Raw genomic sequence first — 22,818 nt, forward strand, 5'->3', positions numbered from 1 at the left:
CTTCGGTTGCTGCTTTGTTTGAACGTGTGTGAAGTTGTTCGAACAACCATTTGGTTTGAGTTGTCGGGGGTGGAGTCAAGGTTCGCCGAACATGTTTGAGCATTTGTAGTGAAGTTGCACAAACCTCCATATATTTTTTGATGCTTGGTGCTCAAGTTGGCGCTTCGGTCGTTCGTATGCGATATTGTTGGTCGAATAAATTGATTGTTCGTGCCGCTGTTGGTAAAACTTGATGGATGTTTGAATAAACGAGAGGTGGAGTCAATGTTGGTCAAACTGCTTGACCGTGTATACGTTCCATTACACCGGGCAGACGTCTCCATTTAAAGAAGGCGTTTCCCTCCCTTCGCCGTGTACCAGGCACGTCCTATCAAAGGAGGCATTATCAACTCCTTTCGCCTTATACCGGACAGACGCATCCATTTAAAGAAAGCGTTACCCCTCCCTTCGCCTTATACCGGGCAGACGCATCCATTCAAAGAAGGCATTATCTTTCCCCTTTTCTTTATACCGGGCAGATGCGTTAATTCATAGAAGGGACTATCTACTTTCATCTTTTTATACCGAGCGAACGTGTCCATTTCAAGAAGGCATTCTTTCCACACTTTGCCTTATACCGACCGGATACGGTCATTCAAAGAAAGCATTATCTTCTTTCATTGCTTTAAGGTGATTATACAATCAAGCCATGTGGTGAATTTCAAATTCACCACACGGTTTTCTACTCCTAACATCAAAAGTTCAAATCTAGCGTAATAATTTTCGTACAATGCTGAAAATAAAGTCGATTGTTTAGCATGAGTGAGCAAACCATCTACGGATGTTTCATCCCCGTGGGCGTTATAGTTCTCTCAATCCGTGCCTTCGAAAAATCACTAGAAAAAGCACGTGGTTTCCAAGATGGCCGATTTGTGGCTTTGGTGTATAACCACCTTAAATCACAATCCAGAAGAGTTTAGACCGGATTGCATGTAATTGAGCAGAATTCAGTAAATATTTCAATGATAATTATTCAAGCTGAATCCCGTCAAATGACACTCCGTGGATTGGCTTGCGGCGAAATAGTATACAAACATCGTTTTTCTTTGCGCATTAATATGTCCAACTGGGATCCCAGATATTGCTTCACCACGCTCGTCTGAGTGTCTTCCGAAGATTTGAGCTGATTTGGATAGAAACTGACTTCCTTGTCACAAGCACAAGCCTTGTCAACTGGAAATTTTTATAGGGAAATTATTTTTTTCATCATATTGATTATAGCATTTTCCCATCCTATAAAAAATGTTGCCAACAAACTTGTAAACGACAGTTTGGTATTACACCTGATGTGTTTGGTAGTTCGACCAAGGCTGGTATTAGCTGTGAGGTTGTTCAAATTCGTATTTTTTGATAATGAATCTAAACAGATATTGAAATTATTGTTTAGATTAGATGCATTGGAGAGAAAAAAAAGGCATTTTTGTTTAACTCAGCGATAATCCCAGAAATAAGTTCCCGGTTCCATAATCTTACTGGAAATCGAGAAAGCTTGACGAGGCTCATATTGATGGTCGTGGAGCCTACTGTCATTGCTACGACAGGGTTTCGGGTGTGCTAAAATTTCGGTGAATAAATGGCACGCAGATTATAAACTTTCGTGGCAGCAGCAGTTCTCGCTTCAACCTGATTAGAAGCATCGATGCATTGTCTTATAGCTTCTGAGCTGAGATTATTGTCCCGAAAGCAAAATTCTTCTTTGAATACAAAATGAAGATCTAATTGGCCTTTATTTCTCGTTGATGGCCTTTATTTCATGGATCTCAGATTAAGTACAGATGCCACTGTTTTTCTCTTAATGAAAATTATTATTATAGTAATCCAGAATAATCTTTCCAATCAAGTTCCAAACCACATAATTATCCAACCGACGACTTTCATCCAAATCATCTAAACACGACCTCATCTGGTTCGTGTTCGCCAGAAGGCGTGACTTTCCGATTCTCTCTCCAGCAGCCAAAAAAAACCCAAACGCCATCGAAAGTGAAAGACCGAGAACGTTGACCTCCTCGCTCGGGATCGCCGCACCAGAACAACGAAAGCAAAACAAAACAACCTGACGCGATCGTGACCTTGGGAGCTACCGGGCGACCGGTCGTCGTCGTCGCAGCGCAACGAAGCGGCGCGGTCAAAGCTGCCTCGTCGGGATTAATACGAAGAATCGAAAAATAATGGAAACAAAAATGCCGAAATTGATGGTGATGGAGTTTGAGGCATTTTGGGAATTTTTCCCCGGCGGGCGGCGACGACGATGACGGACCATATAGAAGTGGTTTTCGATCGATTTCGATGTTTTATCCCGTTCTTTTCAGACGAGGGATTTCATTGATGATCGTTAGGACCTGAGGACGTTAGGGACAGAAGCAAACGGCCAGTCAGTTGGTAGTGCAGCGAAGCGGCGCTTTCACCAGGGCCCGTTGATTGCTGTTTCTTTTCTTACCGGAGGCATTCATGGGAGTTGAACTGCTTTGGACACCCCATAAATTATGACCGATAATCGCCGTCATCGGATAAAAAAGGGGCACATGCTTCTCGAACAGTTCTGACGATGATTGAGGTCGGTGAACTCGCTTGTTAGATCAGTTGATCTGCTGAAGAATTTGAATTAGTGCCAATTACACTGTGTCAAAAAAATGTCCGTACAGCGATATTTCGGATTTAAAACCATTTATAAAACATAGGTATTTAATGAACTAAACAAACGTCACATTCGTTTCAGGAAAAAAATACGATTTATGGTTATTCCAATTAAGCCCAATCTTTTCATTGAGCTCATTATCAGAAAAAAGAGCATGCAATATTAACGCCGAAACATTGTCCGTACAGTGCTCTAAACATGTTTTAGAAAAGTCCAAAACATTATTTTAACCCTTCGTATGTCTATTGTTTGCTACAATTACGGTGTGAAGATGCCTTTTCATTGATTCTGACTGAAACATTCCTAAATTGGTTTAAGTTCTGTATCGCATGTCGCATGACCCAGGAATTTCTGTTCAAGGATCCCACAGATTTTTAATGGGGTTGAGTTCGGAGATTATGAAGAATGCGAGAGCGTTGATTATATATTGTGCAGCAACTGTTCCGGTTTGTAAACCGGTTTGGGTCGTCGCATGGTGTTTTCAAATGGTTGTACCTCAGTATTATTTGTTCTTAGTTCCGAAAGTTACAATTCGTAGGTTTGATTCATTTAAGACTAGTTTATGATTAAATTAAAACTAAATCAGCGAAGGTAAGACAGTTTGATACATACATATTTTTGAAGACTTATATATAACGAAAAATGTGTACCCGAAAACAGGCCTCTGGTATGAGAAATCATCTTAATTAAATTATGTACGGTGGCAATTTAAATGATCTACATTCATCTCTTTTTATGAAAACCTATTCTACTTACTACTTTCAGTCCTCTTGAGAGCCCAAAGATAATCTAAATGATGTCCAAGGTGCGATGATCGGGTATCACTTTGAGCTGTTTCCAAGAAACATTTAGGTCGACTGCCTTACTTTATTTATCAGGGCTGCAGCTCATGTACATCTGGGATCTGTTTCTAGAACGTACCAATCAAATTCGCTGCTTTTTTATACACATTTATCACACTCCTGCCTATGTTTCCACCACAAAAGGTAAAAACTCAAAAGATTTGCCATATTTCTGTTATTGTTTTAGTTTGTAATCATGAAAACTTGTTTACAATAAGTAGTTATTTTGGGAACATATTTATGAATGTCTTATAACAAACACAACTGTTTACGTTAACGATTCATGTTACAAATTGGTTTTACATAAGATTTCAAATAACACAGATCCGTTTTGACAGATGGGCTTACACTGGTGATCAAAAGTTTTAGTATCCTAATCTTGAAATGGAAATTGTGGAAATATTTACTGTACATAAAATGTACATAAAATCAAAAACAGTGATGGCAATATTGTTTTGTCAAAATATCTCATCAAGTTGATATGCTTTACAACGCAGCTTAATGAGGATAAACTTGGCGGTAAAATTATCGTTTAACAAAGATAAACCAAAAGAGGAGGGTGGTTCGTTATGAAAAATAAGTTTATCACGCATACTAAGCTTGATTAAGTGGGTGATTGAAAATCCAACAAAAAATTGTAACTTTTATTAATGAACCCTGCCCAGTGAAATCGAAAAAAAATTCAACCCGAAAATTGTCTCAATAGGTCATTGCAATCATTGCTGGTAAATGTAATTTTGGTGCCAGGTGACAAATTTACTAAAAAAAATCTCAAGTTTTTCAAAATTCTGGATTTTTATGTACATTATCATAACGATTAAAGAATCCTATAACTTTGTCTAACCGAACATTGTTCGAGTTCTGAAATCGGTGGCATGAGAGCCTAGTTATTGCAAAATGTAATTTCGATCCCATGTCCCATACTTTGTATTTTGAACAATGATCTGTTAGGCAAATTTATAGAATCCACTAAGCGTCCATGTTTAGAAACAGAAAAAGTCACTTCAAAAACATTTAAACAGGCAACATCCAGACAATCAAGTCGCCAGTTGTTGCGTACGATATTGAAAATCAACTTCAGCTTGGCACATTGATACTCAATTTGAAATCTCAAAATATGAATATCATTTAATATTGGTTTGCATGGATTTCACATTTTGAAGTCAGACTTATAAAATATATGCATCTGAGATTCTTTTTCTACTTCTTCTGGTTGTAGGACAAAAAGTCGAAAGTCAAAAGGTCGAAGCACAAAAGGTCGAAGGTCAAAAGGTCGAAAGGATTAAAGGTCGAAGGGTCAAAAGGTCGAAGGGACAAAAGGTCGAAACAAAAAAAAACTGCGTCAAAAGGTCGAAATGAAGAAAGACCCTACTTTTTTCTTCCTGCTTCATTATTTTGTCTCCCTTTTACCCTCTATTTTCTTTTTTATTTTTTTATTCCTTCTTCCTTCTTACTTAATATGTTTCTTTCCTTCCATTTTTTCTTCTTTCTTACTTCTTTCTTCATTCTTCCTTCCATATTTCATCTTCCTTATTTCTAACTTCTTTCCTTCTTTTTTTTATTTTTCTTCCTTTTTCCATCTTTCTTGCTTCTTTCCCTTTCTTATTTCTTCTTCTTTTTTCTGTCTTTCTTCATTTTTCCTTCTTCCTTTCTTTTTTCCTCCTTTCTATCTTCTTTCTTCTCTCTTTTTCTTCATATTCCTCCCTTCTTTCTTTCTTTTTTCAGTTTTTCAGGAAACAGTTTCTCTTCCTTCTTTCTTTCTTCACTCTTTTTGCATTATTTCTTTCTTCCGTCTTTCTTTTTTCTTTTTTATTTCTTTCTTCCTTCTTTCTTCTTCCTTCCTTCTTTTTTTCCTTTTTTCTTCCTTCTTTCTTCCTTTTTTCTTCCTTCTTTTTTCCTTCTTTCTTCCTTCTTTCTTCCATCTTTCTTCCTTCTTTCTTTCTTCTTTCTTCCATCTTTCTTCCTTCTTTCTTCTTCCTTTCTTCTTTCTTTCTTCCATCTTTCTTCCTTCTTTCTTCTTCCTTTCTTCTTTCTTCCGTCTTTTTTTCCGGTTGTAGGACAAAAGGTCGAAGGTCAAAAGGTCGAAAGGACAAAAGGCCGAAGGGTCAAAAGGCCGAAACAAAAAAATGCGTCAAAAGGTCAAAGGACAAAAGGTCGAAAGGACGAAAGGTCTTTCTTTTTTATTCCTTCTTTCTTATTACTTCTACCATTTTCCATCTATTCTCTTCTTCCTTTTTCCTACTTACTTCATATGTTACCTTCCTTCAATTCTTTTCCTCCTTTCTTCTTTCTTACTTCTTTCTTCCTTCTTCCTTACATATTTCATCTTTATTTCTAACTTCTTTCTTTTTTCCTTTTTTCTTCCTTCTTTCCTTCATCTTGCTTTCTTCTTTCTACCTTTTTTCTTCCTTATTTCTTCCTTCTTTTTCCCTGCTTTCTTCCTACTTGCTTTCTTCTTTCTTTCTTCATTTTATCCTCCTTTCTTCTTTATTTCTTCTCTCTTTCTTCTTTTTCTCCTCCTCTTTCTTTCTTTGTTTTTCCTTATTCTCTCTTCTTTCTTCCTTATTTCTTCCATCTTTCTTCAGTTTTCCTGTTACTTCTTCCTCCTTTTTTCTTTTGTTTTGCTTCATTGTGTCTTCTCTCCTTCTTCTTCCTTCCTTCTTTTTTCCTTCTTCTATTTACCTTTTTTATTCCTTCTTTCTTTCTTCCTTCTTTCTTCTTTTTTTCTTCTTCCATCTTCCTTCTTCTTTCTTTCTTTGTTCTTTTTTCCTCTTCTGTTCTTTTTTTCCTTTCTCTATCCTACTATATATGTTTCCTCCTTTCTTCTTTGTTCCTTTTCATTTCTTATTTATCTTTCACTTGTTACTTCTCCGTTCCTCACTTCTCACATCACATTTTTCACTTGTCTTTGTGTACTTCTTATTTCTTCCTTTCCACTTCTCACTTCTCACTTTTCACTTTTCATTTCTCACTTCTCATTTATCTCACTCACAGCTCCCATCTCATTTCTTGTCTTTTTGTTCTTTCGACCTTTTGTCCTTCGACCTTTTGACCCTTCGACCTTTTTTCCATTCGACCTTTTGTCCTTTCGACCTTTTGTCCTTCAACCTTTTGACCTTCGACCTTGTGACACAGATTCTTTTTTCCTTATTTATTCCTTCTTTCTTCCATCTCTCTTCCTTCTTTCCTCCTTCTTTCTTCCTTTTTACTTTCTTATTTCTTCCTTCTTTGTTTTTTATTTACCCCATCTTTCTTTCTTCCTTCCCTGTTACACCCGATTCTTTTTTTACACGGGGGATGAGTTCCGTGTAAAAAAAGTTTTCAGTTCAAAATTTGAAAATCCGTGTAAAAAAAGTTTTATGATTTCTCGACGAATCATGCAAAATGGGGCAACTTTGCAAAAAAATTGTATGGGATTTTTTTTACACGACCGTGTAAAAAAAATCCGTGTAAAAACAGAATCGGGTGTACTTGCTTCTTTTGTTTATCTTTTTTTTGTTTCCTTGTGTTTTCCTTGTGCCTTCCTTTTCCCTTCCATCTTCTTCTTTTCTTCTAACTTCTTTCTTCCTTCTTTTTTTCTTCTTCCTTTCTTTCGTATTTTTTCTTACTTTTTCTTTTTTCTTTCTACCTTCTTTCTTCCTTATTTCTTTCTTCCGTCTTTCTTCATTCTTTCTTCCTCCGTTTTTCCTTCTTCCTTCTTTTTTCCTTATTCTTTCCTTTTTTCTTCCTTCTTTCTTTTTTCTCTCTTTCTTCATTCTTTCTTTCTTCTTTCTGCTTTTTTTATTTCTTCCTTCTTTTTCCCTTTTTCATTCATTCATTCTATTTTGCTTCTCTCTTTCTTTTTTCTTCTTCCATCCTTTTTTATTCTTTTCTTCCTCCTTTCTTCATCCTTCTTCCTTTCTTTTTTTTCCTTTTTTCTTTGTTCTTTCTTACTTATTTCTATCTTCTTAGTTTCTTTTTTCTTTTCAATTTTTCCATTCCCTGTTACTTGCTTCTTTCTTTTTTTGCATCTATGTGTCTTCTCTCCTTCTTCTTGCTTCCTTCTTCCTTCTTTTTTTCTTCTTCCATCTTCCTGCTCCTTTCTTTCTTTTTTGTTCTTTTTTCTTCTTCTGTTCTTCTTCATTCTTCTTTTCTCTTTCTTACCGTATATTTTTCCTCCCTCCTTATTTCTACCTTTTCAATTCTCATTTTTATCACTCCTTACATCACATTTCTCGCTTGTTACTTTCTACTTCTCATTTCTTCCTTTTCACTTTTAACTTCTCACAACGCACTTATCACTTCTCACTACTCACTATTCACTTCTCACTTCTCACTGCTCACTATTTTCTTCTCACTTCTCATTTCTCACTTATCAATTCTCACTTCTCACTTTTCATTTACCTATGCTCACTACTCCCTTCTTACGTCTCATTTTTCACTACGCATTCTTTGTCTTTTTGTCCTTTCGATCTTTTGTCCTTCGACCTTTAGACCTTCGACGTTATGATACATTTTTGACCTTTTGTCCCTTCGACCTTTTGTCCATTCGACCTTTTGACCTTCGACCTTTTAACCTTTTGACACAGATTCGATGTGGGTTAGGGACAAAAGGTCGAAAGACTAAAGGTCGAAAGGACAAAAGGTCGAAAGAAACAAAAGGTCGAAAGGATAAAACGTCGAACGGGACAAAAGGTCGAAAAGGACAGAACGTCGAACGGGACGAAAGGTCGAAAGAAACTGAAGATCAATAAGATCAAAAGACCGAAAGGGACAAAAGGTTGAAATGGACAAGGAACTGAAACTGACAGAGTCATTCTAGCTCCAGAGTTGCCCTACACAGTTAGCAAAATCTCTGCTCTTTCATTAATTTTAACAATTAAATAAAATTCATTCAGTCAGTACAGCTAATAGATGGATGTTGAGTTTTATAAATGTCACTTCGATCTGTAAAAATGGTGCATGCCGCACATCAAATACACCGGCGTATATTACACGCCGGTGTATTTTCAATGCGTGCGCCTGCGTGGCTGCGGAGTGCACTATTTTGACAAATCGAAATGACATTCAGAAAACCTAGATATGCATTTATTATTTGCACTCATTGAATGAATTTTATTTAATTGCTTGTCGTAAGACGAGTTTGTACAATCCCATTAATTCCACCACCGTATCTGTCAAGGTACATTTCGAGCTTCTGTCCATTTCGACCTTTTGTCCATTTCGACTTTTTGTCCTTTTCGACCTATTGTCCTTTTCGACCTTTTGTCCCGCTCGACCTTTTGTCCCGTTCGACCTTTTGTCCCGTTCGACCTTCTGTGCCTTTCGACCTTCAGTTCCTTTTGACGTTTTGTATTCTCGACCTTTTGTCCTTTCGACCTTTTGTCTTTTCGACCTTTGGTCTTTCGACCTTTTGTTATAGATTCCTTTGCCAATAATATTATGCCTTTTCAGTAAGTAATAAATTGATTGTTGTCACTGGGTTATCACAAGGTGTGTTGCTTGGGAGGTCGTCTTCAGTGTCTCGTACTTGACTCGACTTCGAATTTGCTTATACAGACATCATTGCTTCATCTACTACATAGTAAGTTTTTTTTTCGTCCATGGCGAAGTTTTGATGTTCAGAGTTTTACTTGGTGGAAGATAGTAAGATCTTTTCGATAATATTCTTGCATCTTGCTCTGATATTGTTTGGTCCTGATGTGGGGCCTTGGGCCCATAATTCTCTTGAGCTTTTGGGTATCGGCTATCGGCCAGGAAAGTCGCGGTTTCCCAAATATTGCAGAATAGCTTATGCAACATTTGCGCAGATAGCATGGGGTGAACTTTAGGCAACTCTGTTGGAATGCGATCGACCCTGGGAGTCTTGTTCGATTTCATGCTTCGGATGGCTGCTCCTATATCCTGCAAGTACTCGAACCAACGTTTCTGCTGATCAGTTTGATCAGGATTTATTCGTGCTCCACTCAGGCGTCGTGAGATATCGTAGAGGAGGCGAATATCGCCAGATGTTGCAGCTTTCTCGGTCAAGTAGTTCACCCATGGTCGCTTGTCCCGTTCGCAGAAGCGTTTAACTTTCTTCTCTAGAGCCGAAGGCCGTTTCCGGGACTCGTTCTTGGGCGCTTTTTATGGCTCTCTAATATAGGTAGTTATTGTTCATAACGAGGACGTTTATGACTTTGTGTAATACTGTTGTAATACTGTCAAATCTAACCATCTCAAATATAGTAAAAAAAATCTGCTTTGAAAGTCGCCAGTGAGTCAACTGAACAATGAAATCATTCTTGCTTGATTGTGCTCACCGTTAGACCCACCGCGGTCTGCTTTTTAGTACCCTAAATAACACCAGTTACTAATTACGGTTGTTGTCGGTACTTGAACGCCAAAAAAATCTCTATCTACCTTAAGTAGGCCCCTTGTTTGGGGCGTACTCGGCTTGACGATGCGCGAACTTTAATGGCCTGTTGTTTTGTTGCTGTTTCCATTTTTGAGATAAAACATTCAACGACCCTCTTTTCACGAAACGCCATATCAGACACGGCAGTAGGCCATGGTATTATCGCCGACGACGTCAAGGGCACTCGGGGTCCAAACCAAAAAAAAATGTCTCGAGATGTTGCCAAAATATTTGCCGTGGTGTTACAGTCTGTGCCAGAAGTGTCCCTTGAGAGACGATTAGTCGTGTCAACAGAGCTGGGAGCACGCGGTGCGGGTCGTTTGTGACTGTTGGGGTTCCTAGGCTCTTCAACTCATCCTCAAAGAAGGTGGTTGTTGGCTCACGAGTGTTTTGTGCTTCTGATGGTTTTATTTGGTAACTGATCGCCAGTTGGTCCGAGCTTTCTGGGTGTTTTGTTTTGTTCCAAAGCCGAAATTGCATAATTTGATAATTTATGTATGTATTCGACGAAGAGATGCTGTAAAATGGAGCAATCGGAATGCCCAAGTGCTCAACAAAAGTGAATCGTTGACCAAGATCACCTGCACCTAAAGACCCTTCTTGCACACGATGATTGTTGGCTCGAGCATGAAAATCGTGACATGGAGGAGTTTCTTCGCATGGACACTTGTCGTCGCCATCACCGCTCGTATGAATAGGTTCGAGGTGTGGTCGGCTCATCCTCTCACAAAAGTAGGCATTTTCAAAGCCGTTTCATATCAAATTAGCATCCAAATGGCCTACCTTTTTGCAGCGGAATGGCAGCCAATTGAGTTAAGATTCAATATTTATTACGATGCCGGTGCAGCAGCGGCGCGGTGTAGGCACGGTTGTGCTGCTTCCCCGGTTCCTTCGTGATCCAAGCGAGTCGCGCGGATGTACACAATGGAACGAGAAGCGTGTATGTGATGTCACGAAGAGAAGAGTCATCAAGTCGACCTGACCGAAAGAGGATTTGGAGAAAGTTTCCTACAGGTGAAGATGATTGCCGCTGTGTCGATCGCTGGTGGTGGTTTTGCTACACGTTTTTGAAATTTCGATGCCGTAAAGGCCGTCCCGATTGGTGGTGCCGACTAGTGCGGTTATGGATCAGGAGGTAATCCCCAGCCATGTGACATGATAATGCTGACTGCGGAAGACATGGCGGTGGAACAACAGCAAACCTGATGATGATGTGATATAATCGTTCGATGCATACCACGTTATGGTGAATACGGAAAGAAGCGCATTAATTTTTATTAATAACATGTTTCCACGATTTAAAAAAGCTTCGTAATTTTTCATCTCCATTTGAAAAAGCTTTTTTTAGCTACGACTTTTCTATTAGCACTCGTAATTTTCAAAATAATGTCACTCGTTGGACTATGCTTATATTGGGCGACATCCAGTTAGGCTGAAACAAAATAAAAACGATTGCAGAAGAGATGGCATTGCGCATCTCGAATCGAATCACTCGATTCGTACCGTTTTGCACTCGTTTCGATAAAACTGCGGCATTATGTTTTGCGACATTTATTGTGCCTTGCATCAATATGACAACTTTCGTGATCGTTTTCCAAGGCTCTCGTAAATGTGAAAAATTTATCCGCAGTACAAATAGCACGTGCTATTAAAGCATTCATCGCCACAATCCACCACGTGTCGGCCGAATTTTCAAAAATATCAAAGTAGCTTATTTTTTTTCTGATGGTGTGTATGATGAACTAAACCACGATGACGTCACGTGTCGATTTTCAGTAAGAAGAAAGTCTCATCTGAGGGCAAAGTTTACAAAAAATGAACATCAACGTGAACATCCGGTGAACTAAAAGCTCCGAATTCACTCAAATATTCATCGGCCCGCAGCGGATGTCATTTTTTCGAGCGAAAAAAAGAAGAATCGTGAACAAAGAAGACGCTCGTGGTTAAGTCCATGGTATGGTGATCAACATCTAGTTTGCCGCGGTCTGTCAGCCATAAAATACCGGTCCTAATGACGTTTTCACCGGTAGCAGTCTATTCCAGATTTTGACAGTAGATTGGCATTACATAGAACAAATCTAAATTTCCCAATATCACCGGGGCGGTCTGAATTTGTTTTTCGAACAGTTTCATTTCAAATAAATGTATCTCTCATACACTTTTGTTTTATTTTTACCACACTTGAACCAGAATTCATTCCTGTTCCAAATTTAAGAAAACAAAGAAGATTACTGTTTGTTCTGATTCACTTGACAGTTTTGATTTTAAACATTTGTTTTCAACATTGAAGAGAATGAAACCGGCACGAGCACAAGGATGTGGACACAAGCGGTCCAGAATTCCTGCGGTACCAGTGCGACCACTATTAATCCGTCATCAACCAGGAAAGTACTTCTACGCCCAAAAACGATCACAGCAAATTGGGCGGCAATTGAAATCTGATGGATTCGAAGACAATCGGTGGCGGAAGTGTTCAGACAGGTTCATACCGTAAACTGTGGCAACCGGCAGATCAGTGGAGGAAACGAAGATGACAAAGATGATACAGCTGGAACGATTACACCTATAGCGGAGGGACTCGGATCCGGTTTACGAAGCGGTCAACATCAGACAAGATGCCTTTAACGCCAAACAAGCGGTTCGGGAACACTTTTGGTGATCAAATGAAATGTGTCTAGCACCTGGCGATTCCGACAAGAATCCATTAGGGATTCTGACGGGAATCCATTGGGAATTCATTGGGGATTTCGAAGGGAGTTCTTCAGGGATTCCGAAGTTTCTTCTGGAATTCGTCTAGGAATTCCTCCTGAAGATCCTTTAGTAAATCTTTCTGGAGTACCGCATGCAATTCATTTTAAAGCAGTTCAAGATAGAGTTCCATGGAAATTTATAGAGGAAATGGAGGATCAACTCGAGGAAGAACTCGAGAAACATGGACATATAAGAGGCACTCCACATTGATTTACTGGAGTAATTTAATATGGAGCTGTTGCAGAATCCCCAGGATGAATTGTGGTAAGGTGGAAATAAAATTGTATTTGCTGGAGGAACTACAGAAGGATTTGTTTGAGGATTTGACGAAAAATTGGAAAGTTGATAGGAGCTACAGACAGGTATGTTTGAGAAACTCCAGCAGGATTTGCTAGGGGAACTACAGAAGGATCAGCTGAAGGACCTCCAAGAGGATTTGCTAGAGGAACTCTAGGAGAATTTTGCGGCAGATTCGGGGAGGATTTAAAGGAGGAACTCCAAGAAGATCTGTTTGAGAAACTTCAGGAGAATTTGCTGGATAAGCTCCAGGAAGTTTTGATGGAGGAACTCCATGAGGATTTACTGGAGGAGATCCAGGAGGATTTGATTGGAGAGCTACAAAAGGTTTTTTTTTGAGAAACTTCAGCAGGATTGGCTAGAGTAGCTCCAGAAGACAATTTTGGTAGGATTTGATGAAGGAATTCTAGGAGGATTTGATGGAGGAACTCCAGGAGAATTTGTTTCAGGCACTTCATGACGATTTGCTGGAGGAACTACAGGATCAGCTCCCAAATAATGGCAGAGGTCATATCAAAGATATTCCTAGAGAAAAGCTGAAATAAATAGCTGGAAGAAGTCCGCAAGGGCTTTGTGAAGGGATTTGATTAAGAAACTAGGAGGATTTGCTGGAGGATGTCCAGAAAAATGTGTGCGAGGAACTCCATGGTGATTTACTGGAGGAAGTCTAGGAGGATCCTCATTTGATTTTGAGAAACTCCAGGATGATTTAATTTGGGAGCAACAAAAGGATTCGTTTGAGAATTGCCAGAGAAGCTCCAGGAAGATCAACTGAAGGACCTCCGAGAGGATTTGCTGAAGGAATTCTAGGAGGATTTGATGAAAGAATTTCAGGAGGATTGGATGGGACACTTTAGGAGGCAATGATGGAGGAACTTCAGGTAAATTTGATAAAAGAACTTTTGGAGAATTTACTGGAGGAATCCAGGAGAATTTGATGAAGGAGCTCCAGGAGGATTTGATGAAGGAACTCCAGGAGGATTTGATAGATTAACTACGGGAGGATTCTTCTTCTTATTGGCATTACATCCCCACACTGGGACAGAGCCGCCTCGCAGCTTAGTGTTCATTAAGCACTTCCACAGTTATTAACTGCAAGGTTTCTCAGTCAGGTTACCAGTTTTGCATTCATATATCATGAGGCTAACACGATGATACTTTTATGCCCAGAGAAGTCGATACAATTTCCAATCCGAAAATTGCCTAGATCGGCACCGGGAATCGAACCCAGCCACCCTCAGCATGGTCTTGCTTTGTAGCCGCACGTCTTACCGCACGGCTAAGGAGGGCCCCAGTTTGAGGATTAATTTGAGAAACTTCAGGAGGACTCGTTTGCTGAAGGAACTCCAGGAGAATTTGTTCAAGAAACTTCAGAATGATTTGCTGGAAGAGCTCCTGGAGGATTTGGTGGAGGAACTCCAGGGGTGTTTGATGGAGCATCTACAGAAGGATTCGTTTGAAAAACTTCAGAATGATTTGTTGAAAGAACTTCAGGAGGATTTGTTCGAGAAACTTCAGAACGATTTTCTGGAGAATTTGGTGGAGGACTTCCAGGATGAGCTGTTTAGAAAACTCCAGAAAGATTTGTTGGAGGAACTACAGAACGATTAGTTTGAGGAACTTCAGGAGGATTTGCTGGAGGAATCCCAGGAAGATTTTCTGGAGGAACTCCAGAAAGGTTTGATGGAGGAACTCCAAAAGGATTTGTTGAAGGAGCTCCAGCAGAATTTGTTTGACATAGAACTTCAGCAATTCCAGGATGGTTTGAGTACTGGAGGAATCCATGAAAGCAGAGCTTAAAATATTCATCTTCATGAAGCAACTTCGGTCCGAATTTTGACAAACATCGCATGAATATTCAAAACATAGAATGACATTGTCAGACGAGTACTCCACGAACTCATTCATTCGACTGTCACTGAGTGTGTTTACTATGTGCAGAAAAAAACACAATTAGCATTGTTTATATTGATGTTTACCGTTGAAAGTGCCTCACGGATGAAAATCGGATTCAGTCCTGTGTGATAAATCACTTTACTCATTTGAAACGTGTTCAGATTTCAGATAATTTATCACTTTGTAAAATGTGCATAAATATTCAATGACTAATATTCAACTGAATATTGACTGTCAAGAGCCGACTATGAATGTGTCGGAAGTGAACTGACAAATGAAGAAAAATGAACTTCACCAAAAAATTTCGATTATTTTACACTCTGCATGAAAGACCTGCAGAGGGATTTCAGAGAGGAACTGTAGGAAGTAATAACAGGAGGTTCTCCATGTGTTGTTCCTGGAGGTACTGCAGGGGGAATTCCTGGGACATCTTCAGGAGGAATTTCTGAATAGAATTCAGGAGGTATTTCTTTAGGAGTCCCATACTGAATTTCTGGAGGAGCTAATATATTTCAAAAAAGAACTCTCGGTAGTACGCCTGACGAAAGTCGTCGAACGTCGGTGAAGAACGTTGCGGATACTGACGAGAGTCCTTTACGGATTGCGACTAGAATCCTTCGAGGATTCCGAGGATTATTTCGGAGTTTCAAAAACGAATCTTTCGGTGATCCCGAAGAGAATCGTCCGGCGATTCCGAAGGGAATTTTCCGTTGATGCCGATAGGAGTCCACCGTGTTTGAAGTGAATCATTCAGCAACTCCATCGGGAATCCTCAGGTAATTCCGAGGTAGTTCTTTGGGGATTGCGAAACGAACCTTGTAGGAAACCCCAAGATAATCTTTTTGCTATTTTGATAGGATTCAGAGTCAGATAGGAGATTTTATTGAGGAAATTGGTGAGAATTTTTAGAGAATTCCGCTGGGACTCCTTTGGGATCCCGAAGCAAGTATTTTTGGAAATCTGCCTCATACATCAATGATTTGATGACAGTTAAGCCTAAGTTCTGCGACATTTTTTTTTAACAGAAATTTATATTCAAAAATGATACTGAAAACCACAAATTCGTCAAATCTACTGGAAGTCTATATAATAATCAAAAACTTGTACTGGAGATACTTTTTTCAGCGCCAAGCTATTAATTGTGTTATGTTTGTGAAATAAATGCATGCAAACAAATGAGTCATTGTTTGAGAAACTGAATATATCCTTTTGCACAATTCCGAGAAAACAACAAAAACTGATTTTGAACAAATTGGCACCGATTTCTTCGATACAGATCAATAGTTTTTGGCACAACCATTTTTTTTGCCAGAATACGTATTTTTGGACGCGGATCAGACTATACTGCAAAACCTCAGAGCGTAAAAAGAGGGAGCGCTATTTGGAATTTGGAGCGTAAAAAAAGTTTGCAATCTTTTAGGTAAGCAAAATTTGTTATTTAACTCACTTTTAGTCTTAAGATGTGTCTTTTACCAATTTTGGTGTTAGGGTCGTCCAAATTGTTTTCGCTATCATGGTCGTCCAATTGTTTGAGTGCTGAGGGCTTAAGATGTTCTTGGTACGCCAAGACATCAACAAGTCATAAGTGGTGCAGATCCTTGATAACGCACAGTAAGACGTTCATCATCGTTTTCGAGTATTTAAAGTTTTACAAGAACCTCCTGGAGCTTGGACATGTGTTTTGTGATACATTGGATAGAATGCAACCATTGCATAGGTTCACGGTCATTCAAGAAAACCCTGGAATAGTCCTTAAGATCTACACGCGTAACCAGAAATCTTTCGCCTTGTTTCAAAAATGGTACAACCCCTTTGTGGTACATAGAATAGAATGCGTCCATTGCATAGGTTCATGGTCATCCATTAAAACCCTAGAATAGGCCTTAAGGTCTACACGCGTAATCAGAAATCTTTCGCCTTGTTTCAAAAGCTGTACAAGCCCTTTGTGGTACATAGAAAAGAATGCGTCCATTGTATAGGTTCATGGTCATTGTTGCTTTCACAACGAACAGTAGTCCGTAGTTTTAACACGTATATTGTAGATTTAACGGTTAAAATTTCCCTTTAAAGAGCAATTAATTAGTAGCGGTAATATAGTTGTATAATTTGTCTTACGTTTTGTGAGTTTCCTTCTCTATCCGATTGTCGGAACAAAATATGCATGTGTTACTTCTAGATATAAATTGTCAATTAGATTAAGGTTCAAGTTATGCAAATTCAATTATAATACCTCGGCTACTCGATGCTATATAGAATGCACTTCATGTACGGTTGCATGTATGATCTTCGTAGACCTATTTTACAATGTATTCATTATAATATCGATTTGAGTTTTCCGCTATTAAAAAACTACCTACCGTTTTCAATCTTCTAGTATTAATTAGTTTAAGGATAGTTTAAGAAATTCAATAGTATAACAAATTAATAGTTTGAGAAATAATCAACTTTAGATGTAAGCTATGTAGCTCTCAGCTGCTCAATCGGGATGCAGTGGGTGGGGAAATTCTGCTGAGCATGGGGTCGTTTACGCTAATAACACCGTTACACAAACTTCTTAGGCAACTCACCTTTAGCAGGAGCTGGAATCGACTCGACAGCTATCAGTTCTGAACGAGGAGAAAACCGACCAAATTCCAAAAGCAAAAGTGTTGAAAAGCAAGGTAGAATTCACTCTTATCCAGCAGACTAAAAGATCGAGGCTTGATTGCTCCCTTTTGGGCACGGAAGAGCGAGCAAAATAGCAAAAGGGTGTATAAAGGCTATTATGGTGTCTTTCTAAAAGAAACTGACCACCGTAATTTACATTTTACATACTTATATTTATTTGGCCTCTACTGGGCCCTAGAGAGAGAGAGACATACATTGGAATAGGTGTACTTGCGCTTTCTGGGTGGTGGTGTTCGTTGGCTAGCTTGGTGGACGGTGGCATGCATGCGGAGTGGTGATCTTCGGCGAGTGCTGACAGGCTGACGTTGCTGGCGAATGCTTGACCTCGGTGCTCGACGACAAGGAGAGGGCGATGGCTTTGCTTACCGGCAAGTCCTTAATGGCGGCGGCTGACGGCGAGGATGGCCCGATTGCATTTCCGGCGAGGGCTTGGTCGCGACGGTTGACGACGAGGTTTGGTCGATAGCGATGCTGGCGAGGGTTTGATTGCGGCGGTTGATGGCGAAAGCTTGATTGCTGTGGCTGGCGGCGTGGATAGGCCGACGGCGTTGCCGGCGAGAGCTTGGCTGCAGCGGTTGGCGGCGTGGATAGGCCGACGGCGTTGCCGGCGAGAGCTTGGCTGCAGCGGTTGGCGGCGTGGATAGGCCGACGGCGTTGCCGGCGAAAGCCTGGGTTCGGTGGACGACAGCGTGGAATGGTCGATGGCGTTGCAGATGAAGGCTTGCTTGTGGTGGGGGCAGGCTGGTGATTTGTATCCAGTCACCGATTCCAAACCGGTACAAAGGGGCGTAGCTGGGTGTACGATCGCTGGGCCAGGGTTGTTCGGAGGTTCCTGGAGCCTCTAGCAAGTCCGATTCGAACCAAAATCCAGTTTGTGACGATGGTTCACCGTCGAGAGGGCTTTCACTGGTACCAGCCCGGTATCCAGACTCGAGGAGCAAAACGTGGTGTGTCCGATCCCTTAATTGGTTGATTTTAGTCGTCAAAATGGCCGCCGGGGACCTGGTAGGTGGCGACTTGGTCCTGAAGACGTTTATTTCCAAAATGGGCGCCGCCGGGTGATGGGTATCGGAGGGGGGGTAGGTTCCACTACCGCACGGTGTTTGCTCACTCTCTTTACGGCTTGGCTGGTCCAGGAAACTGTGGATACAGAGAAGAATACCTCCGGGATTTCAAACCGAAGGAAAAACGGAAAGAAAAGGCCCAGATCTGGACCTAATGCCGGAATTAGTACACCTATTAATTGTCATCTCTCTCTTCATGCCACCCCTAACAGTTCAACTTTTCTTACAAGTAGTTACCTTTTCTTTATACTGTTCTATTTGTTCTTTACAATTCCCGTTTTTTATGGGTCTATTGTGAAGCTATAGAACAAAGAAACCGATGTTAGCACTAATAATCACTTTTTCTTGTTGGTTTTGAAACTAACCGTACTTTCTACGAACAACCGTACTAATTTAAACTTTCCGTACTATTAGGCTTAACTTTTTCAGTATTTTATAGAATCTAAAAGAAAACACATAACACTATTATACACCTTACTTATTGTTAATTTTTTAACTTTTACACTACTGTTTGAGATACACGACGCGCACTACTATTATCTGAATAGTCTAGAACGGAAAGAGGCTCAATGTCTTGCTGCAATTAGTTTTATCAATTTTGCTTCGTGGAAATTATTCCGAAGTTGGACACTTTACGAAGTTTGGCAACCCAGATTTAAAAGGTTGGCTGCCCTTCCGCGCAGGGACCTGACAGCTGACGTTACATACGGGAAATAGGTTGCGTTCTTTCTCAAACCGCTGTAAATAAATTATCCTAAGGGAAAGGTAACGAGTGGTATTAGCGTATAGCGATTTGCTCTGCATTAGACAGCTAATGATTCAACCGCCAGTGAGGCTGTCAGTTTTATTCTTTTTTTTTATAGGGTGTGGGTATTGGGATCTCCCTGGCAGGCGTGATAAATGACGAGGATGTTTGTGGAGGAGCCAACAAACTATAATTGAAACCAACGGTTACAAATACCCCTACCTCTCAGAAAAAAAATGAATGAAATTCATTCATTTTTACTGAGCAATGAGGTGCAAAACATAATTTTCAATCAACAGCATATTTGGTTTATATTTCAAAAACCAAATGTGTTGTAAAAATTTTGGCAACACTGTGCATTGATCGTAACTCTTTCACACCAGAGACGTTGTTTATAGATAGAGACCCGCAAACAGTGAAGCCGAAAGTACCAAACGAACCGTCAAACGCAGTACCAAACGAGCAAAGCAAACAAACATAACCAATCGATACTAAATGCTAGATAGGTATTGTAATTAACATTATAGAAATTATGAAAAAGTTTGAAAAGTTCAGTAAATGAAGCTATTTTCAGAGTTCTCATAGCAAATTTATATATGGTATTTAATCATATTTATTGTTGAATATAAGGAAATGGTGCTAAAGAACACAAAATATGTAGTTGGAGCAAACGAAATAACTGCTCACACTGAGAGTCACTTCAAGTTCTCACAAATTTTTATGTTGCCGATCGCACAGATTTTTTTTGTCTGCTGGCCGTGAAGCCAGAATTGCTTTTATTCTCTCCGCGTGTCTCTATATAATACCATCGTCTCTGTTTCACACACTGGAACGTAACGCTTCCAGTCATTCACCAACACAAAGACGCGAGAACTGTCAACAGACTGGATGATGAAGATGACAAACAAAACAAAAGATAGGTTGTTGGACGAGCAGTATTTTCTTAATTCCTCAGGTAAGTTATTCAGTAAATTTTATCTAGGCTTATTACGGAATAAAATGTGAATGGATCCTTTCCTTGAATGCTCCGAAGTAAACGTGCGCGCAAAAACAGGAGCTGCTGACAATAATCGTTTTCGGTACCATTAAATAAACATTTCTTACAGCCTGTCGTAGGGGAGCGTTCAGGGAAGCGAGCTATTCTTGATGTTTTCTAGTGGAGCTTGATAATTTTAATTTTCGATACAGTGAGCGTTTTGATTGTATGACTGGAGATTTGTTTTGATTTCGTTTCAGGTGAACAATATCCGGAGCAATTTGCGATTAGGGCGAACATGCAAAGTGTAAACAAAACGAAAATAATGATTGTAATATTTGAAATAGAATTTCAAATCGTAATTAACAAATTGAGCGATAAATTTGAATATTATCTACCATACGAACAGAGAGCAAAACTAGCTACTGAATCATATATAATACCGATCAATTTTTTCGTTTTCCATTAAAATATGCTCATTTTTAATATTCGCCCACCAATGTTATTAAGTTTGGTTACGCCTTTTTCAATGTTAGCCCCACAAGTACTCGAAAAAAAGTATCGCCCAATACTTTTCGCCTGTTTTTTGACATTCTTTAAATTTCGCCTTCTGCTTTTCGCCATTGTTTTCATTTTTATTCAGTATCGTCTTTTACTTTACGCCAAGTTTATGTTTTGATTTTAATTAAGCCTTTCACTTTTGAAATAATTTCGATTATTCTCTTGTGAGTAATATTATAAGTTTCAAATGTCCCAATAATATTCATTGCTATAAATAGTGGAAATATATTATGCGGCAGGTTATGCAATCAAGAAAAACTTGTTTGGTTGATTTCTCAACGATTAGTTTTCACCGAGGATTTCACAAACAGGTAATAGAAAAAAGGAACACTTACAGAGTAAGAATTCACTATTATTTTCTGTTTTATGTTACTTCAAGGACTGTACAATGGTACTGTGGACAGGCAGACAGGCTGAGGAATTGTAAAGAACATCTCGACGAATTTATCGCACCGTATAAGGGTTTTTCTATTCCTAACCACTCAGCAATAAAAAAATGAGTTGAATTGATAAGAATCATGTGAGGTGATTGTAGTGCTCATAGTGATACGGAATGAAGTATTAATGTAGCTAGAGAACGGGTACAGAGTTACTGCCCAAAGTAATCTATATAAGCAGCAAGATGTATAATTGTATGTATACCTATGTTTTATACAGTGTCCACAGTTCGAGCTTGTTACGCGTTCTCGATTACGCCAGTAATACCAGTGTGTTACGCCAGTGTGTCATTACACACTGGTGGTATAAGTACCATGGTACAAGAATCTTGAAATGAGTACCGTACCGATTATTGTCTTTATCAAAGATAGTCGTGTAATAATTTTCTTGTCCTCTTGTACCATGGTACAAGTACTCCTTAGCATAAAATCGACGTGTATTATGTTTATATTACGAGCCACATCACATAACAGGATATACCGATTTAAAACGCCATACAGTGCCTTCGCGTTTATGGCAAAAGATGATTATCACCATTTCGATTTTATTGCAAATTTTTTTCAATCGCTTTACATTCCAACTGGAACTTGGCCTGATATTCAACTTAGTTTTATTAGTTAGCTGGTTATGTTACATCTAACTGTGACAACACTATCATTATACAATGTATTAATAGAAGTATTGTTCGAAGTATGTACAAAAATGAGAATAACTACTAGAAATTTATTTATTTAGGTGTTTTAGCGCAGTCTCCTTTGTTAGTTAGTTAGCCTTCTGAGCAAAGGATAGGCGTAGGATTGACGGAAAATGGGAGTTTGATTCTCGGTCCGGCCTAGGATGTTTCCGGGTGGGAAACATTCTCGGCTTCAGTTGGAGTATAGAGCCATTAAAGAAGAAGAAGAAGAAGAAGGTGTTTTAGCGCAATGGTTAGACAAGGGCATTTCAGAATTTATAGAATAAAAATAAAAGTAGTTACATTTCAACAATTTTATTTTATTTCAACAAAAAAGAAACAGAAAACATGGCAAATTGTGGTCTGAGGCTACTGTTAATCCATATCATGATCCAAATCCATATCATCGTCGAAATTGTCGTCTTCCGGTTTTTGCGAACGTCGACCCCTTTTTTTAGGAACCAGCGTTCTCAGAAAAGTTTCGTAATATTGTTTGTTCGTCACATAGTTCATGAGCTTCTTTAAATCGTGCAATTTTTCAGTGGCTAGCGGAATTGGTTCCGTCTCTATTGGTTTTAGTTCTACCGTTTCCGGAAAAGTTGCAACATGAAAAGAATGGAAATTTTCGTCACATGTATCATATTTATAAAAGACAATGTTAGCTTCATTAGATCGATATTCGAAAATACTGATGTCGCGGAACTTAATTTTGTCTCCACATGTGTTTTTTGTGGGACGCTTATTGATGCTCTCAAGTTCCTTCAAAGCGAGAAAGTCTTTCTGATCCATTTCGTTAACCTTGAAGGGAACTTTCCTCTCTATTGCACCAATAAAAACTGCCCAGTCTCTTGGCGTCTC

The 22,818-nt window shown here is 39.4% G+C and overlaps 1 protein-coding gene and 1 long non-coding RNA gene across 2 annotated transcripts in view; both read left to right on the top strand.

Annotated features, from left to right (window-relative positions):
* The window catches only part of LOC134207859 (alpha-protein kinase 1-like), a 239,878-nt gene that overhangs the window by 49,166 nt on the left and 167,894 nt on the right, over positions 1-22,818 (top strand). The window lies entirely within an intron of this gene.
* Positions 20,126-22,316, top strand: LOC134207852 (uncharacterized). Its single transcript, XR_009978435.1, has 3 exons — positions 20,126-20,267; positions 20,549-21,160; positions 21,229-22,316. It is a non-coding gene; the product is annotated as an uncharacterized LOC134207852 (long non-coding RNA).

Source organism: Armigeres subalbatus, chromosome 1, assembly GCF_024139115.2.
Source record: "Armigeres subalbatus isolate Guangzhou_Male chromosome 1, GZ_Asu_2, whole genome shotgun sequence".
NCBI classification, from domain to species: Eukaryota; Metazoa; Arthropoda; class Insecta; order Diptera; family Culicidae; genus Armigeres; species Armigeres subalbatus.